This window comes from Lactuca virosa, chromosome 7, assembly GCF_052849685.1.
Source record: "Lactuca virosa cultivar CGN04683 chromosome 7, Lactuca_virosa_CGN04683_v6, whole genome shotgun sequence".
NCBI classification, from domain to species: Eukaryota; Viridiplantae; Streptophyta; class Magnoliopsida; order Asterales; family Asteraceae; genus Lactuca; species Lactuca virosa.
In genome coordinates, this window is record NC_136432.1 from 85919446 (window position 1) to 85935439 (window position 15994).

A 15994-nucleotide genomic window follows, 5' to 3' on the forward strand; every position below is an offset into this window, starting at 1 on the left:
TTTGATAGGTTACATCCCTATGTTTGTAAAAATTACACTGTTGGTCCTTGCTTCATATAAAAATACCAAATTACCCTTTCCATATATATATATATATATATATATATATATATATATATATATATATATATATATATATATATATATATATATATATATATGAGATCGGTTGAGAACTCATAGTTTCCCGAGAACCCGAGAACTAAAAATGGAGCGTTGAATCAAAATTAATTCATTAAGGGCATGATCGTCATCTTACCAATCTCATTTAATGTTTAATTTTTTGTGTTATTAAAATATTAATAGAAATGTCTAAAAATTTACATAATAAATCAAATTTTCGGATATTTTTAAAAATAGTATTTTTCGATTTTTTTTTTAAAAAGTGCAGATTTTTAAATTTTTTATAGAAAACATGAAACATGAATTTTTGAAAAAAAATATAGAAAAAAAAATATTTAAAAAAAACTGCAATTTTTTTAAAAGCATTTAAAAATCAATAAAATTAAAAAAAACTAAAATATTTAAAAAATATTATAATTTTTAACGAAAAAATCAACATTTTAGGTACATATATGCATATTTACAAATGCATATAAACATATTTCATATATTATAATATTTGTAAGGAAATCATAAGAAAACTCATTTTATACTCTAATCTATAAACTGAATAGAATAAGAATTTTATTTGATACAAAATAAAATATAAAAAACAAAAAAAATCCTACAAAATTTCAAAGCATTTTCATGTCTTCGTGTCAAAATTTCCATATTTTCTTCAATTTATCATTTTCACCTCTTCAATATTTACCACAATTTCTTCCAAATCTACAAGAAATTAAAAAAAAATTGATTGATGCAAAAACACTCACAAAAATACATATGTGATTTACATGTGATTAACATATGAATCATATGCGATTCCCATATGAATCACATGCGATTCACATATGAATCACATGCGATTCACATATGAATCACATTTACATATGACATCATATGTGAATTACATTTGATTTTCATATGAATCACATGTGATTTATATGTGAATCACATGTAAATCACATGTGATTCACATGTAAATCACATATGATTCATAGAGGAATCACATTTGATTCACATATTAATCAAATTTGATTCACATGGAAATCACATGTGAATCAAATATGATTAATATGTGAATCACATGTCATTCATATGTGAATCACATGTCATTCATATGTGAATCACATGTCATTCACATGTAAATCAAATGTGATTTACATGTGAATCACGTATGATTCATATATGAATCACATGTGATTCACATATTAATCATATTTGATTCACATGTAAATTACATGTGATTCACATATGAATCAGATGTGATTCATATGAAAGTCAAATGTAATTCACATATGATATCATATGTAAATGTGATTCATATGTGAATCACATGTGATTCATTTGTTAATCACATGTAAATCACATATGTATTTTTGTGAGTGTTTTTGCATCAATCAATTTTTTTTTTAATTTTCTTGTATATTTGGAAGAAATTGTGGTGAATATTGAAGAGGTGAAAAATGATAAATTGAAGAAAATATAGAAATATTGACACGAAGACATGAAAACGTTTTGAAATTTTTTAGCATTTTTTTGTTTTTTATATTTTATTTTGTATCGAATAAAATACGTATTCTATTTTGTTTATATTAATAAATAAAATGAGTTTTCTTATGATTTCCTTACAAATATTATAGTATATAAAATATGCATATATGCATTTGTAAAAATATGCATATATGTACCTAAAATGTTGATTTTTCTTTGGTTAAAAAATTATAGTATTTTTTAAATATTCCGTTTTTTTTAATTTTATTGATTTTTAAATGATTTTAAAAAATTGCAATTTTTTTAAAATAAAAAATATTTTATTTTCAATTTTTTTTAAAAAAAAATTCATGTTTTCTATAAAAAAAATATGCACTTTTTTAAAACAAATCGAAAAATACTATTTTTAAATAAATTCGAAAACTTGATTTATTATGTAAATTTTTATACATTTCTATTAATATTTCCAATAAAACAAAAAATTAAACATTAAATGAGATTGTTAAGATGATGATCATGCCCTTAATGAATTAATTCTGATCTAACGCTCCACTTTTAATTCTCAGGTTCTCTGGAAATATGAGTGATCTCACCCTTATATATATATATATATATATATATATATATATATATATATATATATATATATATATGTGTGTGTGTGTGTGTGTGTATGTATGTGTGTGTGTGTGGTTTTATAGGATATTATCTTAGAAGTTATTACAAGTGTAATGCCCGTGTTTCTAGGCTAGACATTAATATTGACAGTATAGTCTAGGTTAACCTTTGTAACTCATTTTGAAGAAATGAAAAGGAATTATGTGAATATTATGTGAATTATGTGTTTTATGTTTAATTATTAGGGTTTAATTAATTAAGAATAAAAATGAGCGTCAAAAATAAATATTAGATAAAGCTGATATCTATTAAGAAACTTGTAGTGGGCATGACAAGGATTACGGATATATAAAGAATACCGAAATCCGAGTAATAACGAAGAAGTTATGACCTGTCGAAGTTTCGCGACAAAACCGGCAAGGGGCCGAATGTCGTAAAAAGTGAGTTTTTTATAAACTACTTTTTAGCCTTAGTGATCTAAACGAAACTCGTAGTGTTCGTTAAACCGAGAGTAGGTATAAAAAGAATGCCCAAATCTGACTTCGTATGAGGAAGTTATGATTTTTCGAAGTTTCAGCTTAGCAGTAGACAGCTAAAAACTCGAATTTTAGATCGAGTGAGTTTTAGCCGACACGACCTAAACGAGAATCGAAGGTCTCCTCAATAGTAGCGCAACGGTAAAAAGACAGACGAAAACGGACGTCGGATGAAGAAGTTATGAATTTTTAACGGATTTCCTGTCCCGGTCTGTTAAAAATAATAATTTAAAAAATAAATTCAAAATTAGCCGACGAAGTCTAAACAAAAGTTTTAGAGCGTAATTTTACCTACGCGTGCATATAAAGAACGTAAAAAACGGAGCTCGTATGCGAAAGTTATGGATTTTAGAAATTTTGGCGCGAAAATCGAGAAAAAACCCCCAAAACCGAGAAATCTCGCATACGTGGACTTCGGCCACGTGTCCTCGCCTCGCATCCAACACGTGTCCGGAATATTGCTGAATCATCCGAGCTGCTAAGTCATCCGAAGCGGTCCAGTGAGAATCCGACGCGTGTCCTCTTCCTCGTGTCCGAGCCTTCGCATGATGCCACGAACCTTCCCTACCTCGGACTAGACCTCGGTCCAATCAGGAGGTGACAACGAGGCCCTCGCATGCGCAGCCACGTGCGAGCCACCTGCAAGCTTTCGGATCTGCTGACGCATGGAGACTTCTCAGCCGTTGGATCAGCAGCTTCGAACTCCTATAAATAGAGGGCTTGCGAGCCTTCTCGGATACATTTGGAAAATCACCATCTTTCACCCCTTTCTTCATATTTTCTTCATCTTAACATCCCTCAAAGCCCCGGTATCGATTATAACCCCCGGAATACGCCACGAAGTGCCCGAGAAGCCCGGAAAATTTATCTTTCGGTTTCGAAGCTCGACCCTTGCAGAGCCCGGTTTCTGAATAAAACTCCCGGTTTTATTAGAAACGAACGTTTTAGGAAACGAATTGCTGCCCGATTTTCATCAAATCAAGTGAGTGTATAGTCACCTTCATCTTACACCTAGATATGAAGTATTTTATATAAAATACGTGCTACGTGTAACTATATTAATTGTTTAATTGAGGTGACTGTTGAATTGATGTTTTATACAAGTTTTAAACTGTATATGTATTTTTATCTACAAATATGTTGGGTAAAACATGGGTAGATAGTTGATGTGTGATGAGATAAAATGATGAGAGGCCTCGATGTGATTTTTGATCCAGTCATCTAGCGGAGTTTGGATGACGACCACGGACTTTCTAGACAGTCCAATGGAAACGCTAGCAGGCCCGCAACCTGTTGGTGTTAATGAACTTGGGTGTTCATTCGCTGTACTCCATCCCCCTCATTGTTGCATTTAGGACATGTATGGCTGAGGAAACCCATTAGCAGTATTGTCCATCCCGATGATATTCTTTAGGCTAGGTCCCTTGTGATAAGTGTTTAGGGACGTAAAGTGAGGATAACGGGAAATGGGTAATCAGGGTTATTGTTGATTGATGAACTTAATAAGTTTATTATTACTGTGGGTTGAAAACCCTATATGCTCACCAGGCTCCCAAGCCTGACCCACTCAACTTTTTATGTTACAGGTAGTGGACCCCGAGCATAGTCGGAGGACGATGAGAGATTTTTGGATTATAGGCCAGTAGTTGTAAATAACTGTTGAAAGGCTTATAATGTCTTGTTTATGCTTTTGATCTGTATCGGAACATGACATCCCGAGGTTTTGATATGAAATGAAATTAAATATTTCTTTAAGAAAGGTTTTGACAAACTTTTATCATATTTTGTATTGGGGACCAATTCCGCAACATCTTTTAAAAAGATTTCTCTGATTTTATTTTAAAAAACTTAAATTAAATCGGTCTTATCTGGCCGAGAAATTAGGGGATGTCACAGTTGGTATCAGAACATTAGTTTAAGCGAACTAAGAAATTGTAGGATTTCTAGACTTAAACTTAGAATGCTAAGTGATGATTGTGAGATGAGTGTCTACCATATTTTAGACACGAGCACTAGTTTTATTTTAGGACAGATGCCTAAAATGCTTTTATGTGCTAAATGTTATATGTTTGCCATATATGCCATTATTTGTTCGGATCTATGGTCTGTTGCCGACCGGATCTGGAAACCTTATGTGTGTAGGATTCTAAGCGTATGATTACGAGATTAAAACTAACATGTAAACGTTTCGGAGTGATAAGGGAATTTAAATACCTATCGAGGATAAAGACCTAAATTCGCCTTATTCGGTATATAGATTGTAATGGCAAGAACTCGTAGTGGAGTTGCAAATGCAAACGGAAACAGGGATCAACAACCTCAACCTCAAGTAGTTGAGCAAGTACCTGTTGTAGGAGCTGCACCTGAGCCAATGACGATGGTTGGGGTACAAGCAATGATGCAGATGATGTTAGATCGCCAGATGGAGGAGACAAGGCGATTACTACAACAGCATAGGGAAGAGACTACGATACCTGTTGAACAGCCCGTATTGAATGAAGGGCAATCAGTAGGAGGGAACTACAGTGGGACTCTTGGTCAAGCCAACCCACCGATAGTTAGACAAAACAACCAGGATGGAGGAGTTGATGGACGCGGATGCAAATACAAAGATTTCATGGCATCTAAACCGCCGTGTCTATCTGGAAGTCCGACACCGGTGGAAGTCATGAATTGGATCTCTGAAATGGAGACGATAAAGTTGTGAGTGCAGTAACAAACAAAAGACCGCACTTGCAATTCCTCTGTTAAAATCTGGTGTATTGAGCTGGTGGAAGTTACTAGCTGACTCGATGCCCAAGGGAGAAGCTAGCAAGATGTCTTGGGAAGACTTTGTGGTACAACTGAAATTGCAATACTGCTATGAGCAGGATCTTCTGAAAATTAATAATGAGTTCCAGAATTTAAAGAAGGGAAAGATGAGCGTTACTGAATACGCTGCTAGTTTTATGGAAAAGATGAAGCTCGTTCCTCATCTAGTTCCAACTGAACTCTCTAAGGTCAACAGGTTTGCCCTCGGATTACCAGCGGACTTTGGTCCGATGGTTAAGCAAACAACCACTTTGAAAGCCGCCATCTGGGCTGCTAAGAATGTTGAGATTCAGATCAAAGAGAAGGGTCTGGAGAGGGCAGAAGTTGGCGAAAAGAGAAAATTTGAAGGAACTTCAGGTTCCAATAAAAAGAACAAGTTCTCGAAGACTTGTAACATCCCGTTTTAAGTAGGGACCCCGGGAAGTAGTTATTATGATTATTTTACACTATTATAGTCCAATATCAATTAATAATTATTGGAATGTTAGTTTCGGGGGTTAAAGAATAATATTGGACTTAATTTGAAAGGATCTTGAATGACTGGGGTTAAAAGAGTAAATTCTGGACTTATATTGAAAGGATTTTATGGAGTTAGGGGATAAAGTGTAAGTTCGGACCTGGTTTGAAAAGAATTATAGAGGGCAGGGTTAGAAAGGTAAATTATGGGTTAGTTTTGAAAGAATTGGGGGAAGGAGGGGCTAATCCTGTCAATATGGGATAAACTTGTATGGGACTCGGGGTATAAAACCCATCATCCCGGTGAACCCTAACCCTAGTGATGAGCAGCCGCCAACTTCACATTCACCCTCCTTCAAACCCGGCGCCGCATCACCACCCGTTTCCCTCTCGTTTTCCGACCGACGACATGCCAAACGACCGCCTGAAGAGACGTCATCGCAACCTGGTCGTGCTACCCTCCTGTTGGACGTCGTGGATCACCGGGAGAGCCACCGAGATCGGTGGCAGTTGTCGTTTCCATCGCTACTCCCCTTCCGTTGAGTCACAACCATCTTCGTTGGAGTCGTCGAGCAACACCACAGCCCCATGCCGGCTGTGACGTCGTGAATGACCGTCATGCGCCCCCTGTCGCCGCCATGCGACTGTGACATCGGTAGCCGCTGCTGCTGGCCGTTTTCCTTGCTGCCGCCGCCACCGTGGGCCGCCAGGGTGGCTGGAGTGTGTTCTGAATCGGAGATGTGTGTGTTGCAGTCATATCTCACAGATTGTAGGTGTCTAGGGTTGCTGCTGCCGGAGAAAAGCCAAGGAAAAACCACCATGGCCGCCGGCCATGGTGGCTGCCGCCTCAAGGACCGCCATAGAGGGTGTGTATGCTTCCGTAGGGTGTTATTTTGTGTGTGTGTGTGTGTTTACTAGTGTTTGTGTGTGTTAAGCGGATGGTATTGTAAATTGTAACAAGTGGAATAGTGGAAGAAAAGTCTAAACCACCACCGTAGGGTGGTGGCTGCCGTCGTGTCGGGTGGCGGTGTGCCTCGTTGATGCTGTGATTTGGTTTGGATGTTTGGACAATGGACTAAAACCCTAATGGGCCCAAAGAAGCCTTAATGGGCTTAGTGAAACCTTATTGGGCCTAATGAAGCCCTAATTGACATTAAAGCCCAAGCATGTGTCTAATGGGTCTAGTGGACCCTAATTGACCTTAGGAAACCCTAATGGGCTTAAGGACCTAGCTATTGGGCCTATTGGACTAAGATGGGGTTGGAAACCCTAATTAGGGTTTAGAAAACCCTAATATTGGATTTATGAGCTTGGACTTTGGGACCCACTTTTGGGCCATTGGAATGGAATTGTGTGATTAAGCCCAATCACACCATATGACTTATTTAGAAGAATGATGGACTTAATGGATTAAGTCCTTAATGGATTAAGTCCTTAATGGGTTAAGTGAGAAACACTTAACCCTAATTGTCATTTTATGAGAAAACCCTAATTTTCGCTTGGGTTTATTGTTGGGCCTTTTATTGGGCCTTGATGAATGGGTTATTAATGGGCCATCCAAGATCAAGCAAATGGACTAGAATAATTAATGGGCTTTGTGGTTATGTGATATTGGGCCATAGATGGGCCATAGTTTGGGCCTTATGATTATGTGATATTGGGCCATGGGAATTGGATGGGATTAATTGGATGGGCCTTAAGGAAAGACCATGAAGAGGTCTGGGCCCAATTTGGAAAATTAGGCCATATGTTGGGCTTTGGCCCATTACTTGACTATTGAGCCTTTAGTGTGTGAGTTGGACTTTGGGCTTGGAACCCAATTATTAATTGGGTGTTGTTTGATGTTGACAGTTCGGGAATCTGTCAACCAGCAGCTGGAGTTTTATCGGCGGGACTTCAGCAGTGCCAGGTGAGTTATCCTCACTATATCAACAGGGTCTAAGGCACCAAGGCCGGCCCTTTATGGATTGTATTCGGATTATTGCATGTTATGCTTACTGATTTATATCCTGGTAGTTAGGATGGTGATATGCTATGCTTTAGTGACCTGTTAGGTCGATATCCTGGTTATAGGATTGTTGCTATGCTTTGTGATCTGTTAGATCGGTTTGACTGTTATATATATACATGCTAGTGTTATATGATGTCTATGTGCACATGATTGTCCTGGTTATAGGATGATGCTATGTTAGTGACCGGTTAGGTCTGTATCCCGGTTATTGGGATGTTGCTATGATCGGTGATCTGTTAGATCGGTTTGACTGTTATATGAAATGAGCTAGCGTATGATATTTATGTGCACATGTTTGTTTGATTGGGGGTTGGGTTGAGGCGGTCCTGCTTTGTGCTGTAGGCCAACATACCCGGCGAGCGTTCCGGATAGGCTGTAGGCCCTGCGTGGCGGTCCAGACGTGCCGAAGGCTCGAAGAGCAGTCCAGATAGACTGAAGGCCTGTGAGGCGGTCCAGTCAGGATGATGACTCATTATGCATGCTGTTCTGTATTGGTTATATGATATGGTTATGAGGCTTTATGGTTATGTTTGTATGGCGTTGGTATTTTGGGGAAACTCACTAAGCTTCGGGCTTACAGTTGTTGATTTTGTTTCAGACACTTCTGATGATTGCGGGAAGGCGAAGGCGTGATCGTGCACCTCCTCATATTTTCATGATTGATTCTGGGGATACTCTGATGTATGATCCATTTTGAAAACAAACTGTAATAATTTAATGGTTTTAAAATGTATTAAAAAGTTTAAATTTGGCTTGAATTTTATGGGTGTTACAAGACTGGTTCGAGAAAATCGGAGGAGGAGCCGAAGTGAAATGGTGTGAGAAATGCAAGAAAAAGCACTCTGGGAAATGTAGTGAGGGGGTGACTTGCTACAAATGTGGAAAGACTGTGCATTTTGCCAACGTGTGTCTGTCCGACAAGAGGGTATGTTTTGAGTGCCATGAAGAAGGGCATGTTTTTAAAGACTGTACAAAGAGGAAGGATGCAGTAAAGCCCAATCTACCACCAAAGCCGAAGGCGAGAGCCTTTCAGATGACACTTGAGGCTGCAAAAGAAGAAGTCGATGTCGCTTCATGTACCTTTCTCGTAAACGAATTGTCTGCCCAAATTTTGTTCGATTCTAGAGCCAATTACTCCTTTATTTCGCATGAATTTGGTAGAAAACTAGCTTTGCCTGTAGATAGACTAGTTAATGTTGTAATAGTCGAGATTGCTAGTGGCAAGTTTGTACATGTTAGCCATCGTATGAAAAATATCCTCATTGACTTCGATGGGAATAAGTTCCACAAGGAACTATTGCCTATCGAGTTAAATGGTTTCGATATAGTTTTAGGAATGGATTGGCTTAGCGCCAATGATGCCGAGATATTGTGTAGGAAGAAGATAATAAAAGTAAACCCGCCAGGGAAAGAGTCGTTTATGGTGTATGGAGACAAACGCAGAGTAAACTCTGTAATCATTTCCCTAATGAAAGCCAGAAAGTGTTTGGCCAAGGGATGTACATCATATCTAGCGTTCGTGATCGATGCTCAGAAAGAAAAGAAGGAGGTGCAGAATATTCCGGTGGTGTGTGATTATCCGGAAGTCTTTCCCGAAGATCTTCCCGGATTACCCCCTGATCGACAAGTAGAATTCTGTATCGACTTGTTGCCAGGAACGACGCCGATAGCAAAAGCACCGTATCGATTAGCACCAACAGAGATGAAAGAACTTATGACACAACTTCAGGAGCTATTGGACAAAGGTTTCATTCGACCTAGTTCATCGCCCTGGGGAGCCCCTGTGTTGTTTGTAAAGAAGAAAGACGGGAGCATGAGAATGTACATCGATTACAGAGCGCTGAATAAAGCGACGATAAAGAATAAGTATCCGTTACCGAGGATCGATGACCTGTTCGACCAATTGCAAGGTTCGAGCTATTTCTCGAAGATCGATCTTAGGTCGAGATACTATCAACTAAAGGTGAGAGAGCAGGATATCGAGAAGACTGCGTTCAGAACAAGATATGGACACTATGAATTTTTGGTTATGTCGTTCGGACTAACCAATGCCCCAGCAGCTTTCATGGATTTGATGAACAGGGTTTATAAACCATACCTTGATAAATCCGTGATAGTATTCATAGACGATATCTTGATCTATTCGAAAGGAAAACAGGAGCACGAAAAGCATCTGCGTGAGGTGCTAGAAGTTTTGAGAAAAGAGAAGTTGTATGCAAAGTTCTCCAAATGTGAATTTTGGATTCAAGAAGTCCAATTTTTAGGTCAGGTGGTTAACCAAGAAGGAATAATGGTTGACCCAGCAAAGATTGAAGCTGTAATGAAGTGGGAACAACCAAAAAGTCCTACGGAGATTCGAAGCTTTTTAGGATTAGCCGGATATTATCGCCGATTTATCCAAGGCTTTTCTTCGATCGCTACTCCATTAACAGCTTTGACCCACAAAGGAGCTACTTATGCTTGGAATGAGAAGCATAAGGAAGCCTTTGAGAAGTTAAAGAAAAGATTGTGTGAAACACCGATTCTTTCGTTACCGGAAGGAGTTGATGACTTCGCAGTCTATAGTGATTCCTCTGGAGTTGGGTTAGGATGTGTTCTGACCCAAAGGGATAAAGTGATAGCGTATGCATCGAGGCAATTGAAAGAGCATGAAAAGAACTACCCCACTCATGATCTGGAGTTGGCAGCGGTAGTATTCGCCTTAAAGATATGGAGGCACTATCTTTATGGTACAAAATGCAAACTTTTCACTGATCATAAGAGTCTTCAATATCTCTTTAATCAGAAGGAATTGAACATGAGGCAACGGCGCTGGCTAGAACTACTCAAGGACTACGACTGTGAGATACTTTACCACCCTGGTAAAGCAAATGTTGTTGCTGATGCTCTCAGTCGGAAGGTAAATCTTGAAAAGAGAAGGCCAAGAGCGTTGAGAATTGAAGTTGTCTCTACAATTGTGGAAAGTATAAAGAAAGCTCAGGAGGAAGCTTTAGAGAAAAATGACCGGAAGGAGGAACGTTTGGGTAAAACGTTGGTGTTTGATACAAACGGTCAAGGACTGAAGGTATTCAAAGATAGGATTTGGGTACCTAAGATGGGAGGAGTAAGAGATCTTCTGATGGAAGAAGCTCACAAGACCATGTACTCGATTCATCCCGGCAGTACGAAAATGTATAGGGATCTAAAACCCTATTACTGGTGGCCGACAATGAAGCTCGATGTTGCTAAGTATGTGGCCGAGTGTGTAACATGTGCTAGGGTTAAGGTACAACATCAGAAACCGTATGGGAGTTTAGAACCTTTACCTGTACCCATGGGTAAATGGGAGGATATTACCATATATTTTGTGACTAAACTGCCCAGAACAAGGAACGGTCACGACATGATTTGGGTGGTCGTTGATCGCTTCACTAAGAGTGCGCATTTCATAGCCGCTAACGAGAAATGGTCTATGGATAAACTTGCGAATTCTTATGTGAAGGAAATTGTGAGGCTTCACGGTGTTCCGTTAACGATTGTATCCGATCGTGACAGCCGTTTTACCTCAAGGTTTTGGAGAAGTCTACAAGAGGAATTGGGTACTAAGTTGTGTTTGAGTACAGCTTACCATCCGCAAACTGATGGTCAAAGCGAACGAACGATTCAAACATTGGAGGATATGCTGAGAGCATGTACCCTAGAATTCCAAGGTAACTGGGATGAACATTTACCTCTAGTAGAATTTTCCTATAATAATAGTTTCCACTCAAGCATCAAGATGGCACCTTATCACGCTTTGTATGGAGAAAAGTGTCGAACGCCATCATGTTGGCTGGAAGCTGGGGAAAAGCAGTTTATGGGACCTGAAATAGTCGATCAAACTGCTGAAAAGTAAAAAGTGATAAGGGAAAGGATGTTAGCTGCTCAAGATCGACAAAAGAGTTATGCTGACAAGAAAAGACAACCGATATCCTTCGAAGTTGGAGATTCGGTTTTACTTAAAGTCTCGCCGTGGAAGGGACTTATAAGATTTGGTAAAAGGGGAAAGTTGAGTCCAAGGTTTATTGGACCATTTAAAGTTCTTCAGAGGATCGGGAATCAAGCTTACAAGCTAGAATTACCGGAAGAACTGGAGGGTATTCATAACACCTTTCATGTGTGTTATTTGAGAAAGTTCACGGGAGATGTGTCCGACATAATTCCCATTTCTGAATTAAGGTTGGATGAAAACAAGAGGTTGATTGAAGAACCTGAGGCAATCGTTGACCGTAAGACTAAGAAGCTGAGACGCAAGATGGTCGATTTAGTGCTGGTGCGTTGGAAACATACGAATGGGCCAAATCTCACCTGGGAAACGGAGAGTGACATGATGAGTCGCTACCCACAGTTGTTTGCTGATGTGTGATTACGGGGATGGAATCATCCTAAGGGGGAGAGAATTGTAATGCCCGTGTTTCTAGGCTAGGCATTAATATTGACAGTATAGTCTAGGTTAACCTTTGTAACTCATTTTGAAGAAATGAAAAGGAATTATGTGAATATTATGTGAATTATGTGTTTTATGCTTAATTATTAGGGTTTAATTAATTAAGAATAAAAATGAGCGTCAAAAATAAATATTAGATAAAGCCGATATCTATTAAGAAACTTGTAGTGGGCATGACAAGGATTACGGATATATAAAGAATACCGAAATCCGAGTTATAACGAAGAAGTTATGACATATCGAAGTTTCGCGACAAAACTGGCACGGGGCCGAATGTCGTAAAAAGTGAGTTTTTGATAAACTACTTTTTAGCCTTAGTGATCTAAACGAAACTCGTAGTGTTCGTTAAACCGAGAGTAGGTATAAAAAGAACTCCCAAATCTGACTTCGTATGAGGAAGTTATGATTTTTCGAAGTTTCAGCTTAGCAGTAGATAGCTAAAAACTCGAATTTTAGATCGAGTGATTTTTAGCCTACATGACCTAAACGAGAATCGAAGGTCTCCTCAATAGTAGCGCAACGGTAAAAAGACAGACGAAAACGGACGTCGGATGAAGAAGTTATGAATTTTTAACGGATTTCCTGTCCCGGTCTGTTAAAAATAATAATTTAAAAAATAAATTCAAAATTAGCCGATGAAGTCTAAACGAAAGTTGTAGATCGTACTTTTACCTACGCGTGCATATAAAGAACGTCAAAAACAGAGCTCGTATACGAAAGTTATGGATTTTAGAAGTTTTGGTGCGAAAATCGAGAAAAAATCCCCAAAACCGAGAAATCTGGCATACGTGGACTTCGGCCACGTGTCCTCGCCTCGCATCCAACACGTGTCCGGAAATTGCTGAGTCATCCGAGCTGCTGAGTCATCCGAAGCGGTCCAGTGAGAATCTGACGCGTGTCCTCTTCCTCGTGTCCGAGCCTTCGCATGATGCCACGAACCCACCCTACCTCGGACTAGACCTCGGTCCCATCAGGAGGTGACACTGAGGCCCTCGCATGCACAACCACGTGCGAGCCACCTGCGAGCCTTCAGATCTGCTGACGCGTGGAGACTTCTCAGCCATTGGATCAGCAGCTTCGGACTCCTATTAATAGAGGGCTTGCGAGCCTTCTCGGATACATTTGGAAAATCACCATCTTTCACCCCTTTCTTCATATTTTCTTCATCTTAACATCCCCCAAAGCCCCGATATCGATTATAACCCCCGGAATACGCCACGAAGAGCCCGAGAAGCCCGGAAAATTTATTTTTTCGGTTTCGAAGCCCGACCCTTGCAGATCCCGGTTTCTGAATAAAACTCTCGGTTTTATTAGAAACGAACGTTTTAGGAAACGAATTGCTGCCCGATTTTCATCAAATCAAGTGAATGTATAGTCACCTTCATCTTACACCTAGATATGAAGTATTTTATATAAAATACGTGCTACGTGTAACTATATTAATTGTTTAATTGAGGTGACTGTTGAATTGATGTTTTATACAAGTTTTAAACTGTATATGTATTTTTATCTACAAATATGTTGGGTAAAACATGGGTAGATAGTTGATGTGTGATGAGATAAAATGATGAGAGGCCTCGATGTGATTTGTGATCCAGTCATCTAGCGGAGTTTGGATGACGACCACAGACATTCTAGACAGTCCAATGGAAACGCTAGCAGGACCGCAACCTGTTGGTGTTAATGAACTTGGGTGTTCATTCGCTGTACTCCATCCCCCTCATGGTTGCCTTTAGGACATGTATGGCTGAGGAAACCCCTTAGCAGTAGTGTCCATCCCGATGATATTCTTTAGGCTAGGTCCCTTGTGATAAGTGTTTAGGGACGTAAAGTGAGGATAACGGGAAATGGGTAATCAGGGTTATTGTTGATTGATGAACTTAATAAGTTTATTATTACTGTGGGTTGAAAACCCTATATGCTCACCAGGCTCCCAAGCCCGACCCACTCAGCTTTTTATGTTACAGGTAGTGGACCCCGAGCATAGTCGGAGGACGATGAGAGATTTTTGGATTATAGGCCAGTAGTTGTAAATAACTGTTGAAAGGCTTATAATGTCTTGTTTATGCTTTTGATCTGTATCGGAACATGACATCCTGAGGTTTTGATATGAAATGAAATTATATATTTCTTTAAGAAAGGTTTTGACAAACTTTTATCATATTTTGTATTGGGGACCAATTCTGCAACATCTTTTAAAAAGATTTGTCTAATTTTATTTTAAAAAGTATATATTAAATCGGTCTTTTCTGGCCGAGAAATTAGGGGATGTCACAACAAGCATACTAGGATGAGAGTTCCAACATCATCCATAAACCTCACATGTATTTTTGAGTCAAATCAATGAAACCTTCATGTTCTCATAAAACATGAATACTTGCCAAGAAGCAATGAGGATGTTTCTACATGATTAACCGTGAAATCTCATAATTTCAATCATATATCTCTACCTATTCGATTATATCTTTGTTTTGCTTGTCAATACGTTTGTCATAATTACCGAAAAAATTATTAGCATATATAAGACTTATGCATAACATTGTCTCCATTTGTCCCATCTTTAGTTTGTAGATTTTGTTTCATTACTTCCACATGCCCTATACAAAAGTTTTCATGTCGCTCAAATCTAGCTAAAGAGTCATAATCTTAAAATTTCTAACCCAAAGTGAGCATAAATTTCAAGTAAGGATGTCTATGTTATCCACTCGTGTAGATCAAAAAATTTAAATATTTTCCAAATCTTTCATCGCCTTTGAGAAATATAACATCCACAACAGTTCCATGTTTAGCACACACATGCTATACAAATGATAAAAACCCTAGGAGTTAATGCCTTTATATAGGGCTTAATGCCCCAGATTAGGGTTTGAGCTGATTGTGGCCTTTATAACTTATAAGGTCACATCGCTACTTAATGGTGTGGATCTCATAGCGTCCATCAAGTAGCTGTGCCGGTACCCTCTCAAAACCCTAATTAAAGTTTAATTTTAAAGATGATCAACTTGATGAACAACATACGGGGAAACGGGCGTCACAGTCCACGTATTGTGCAAATTATAATAATATATTTAAAATATTGACAAATATATGTTTTTAAAAATAAATATATCGTTATCAGTATCATCAGTACAAAAATGACCCACAATCACACTTTTCAAAAAACAATATGTCATACTTTTTATTAAAAGTGTGGCCAAAGGTCGCTAAAAAAATTTAGAGACTGTTTTTGGATACATTTAAATTAGTTTGCGTGGCCATTGTATTGATAATCAAAACTTTAACCACACTTAATTATACCAAATGTGACAATTACTAGCCACACTTGAACACCGTGGCCCTATTTCACTATCATCTACATTTATAGATTAACATTATGATACTTTTTCTATAAGCGACAATAAATAAATATATGGTGACATAAGGAAATTGTATATGTTTCTGTATCTTGGTGCTATTTAGACACATGAAATCAAATGTAGCTAATAGGGGATACATATGGCC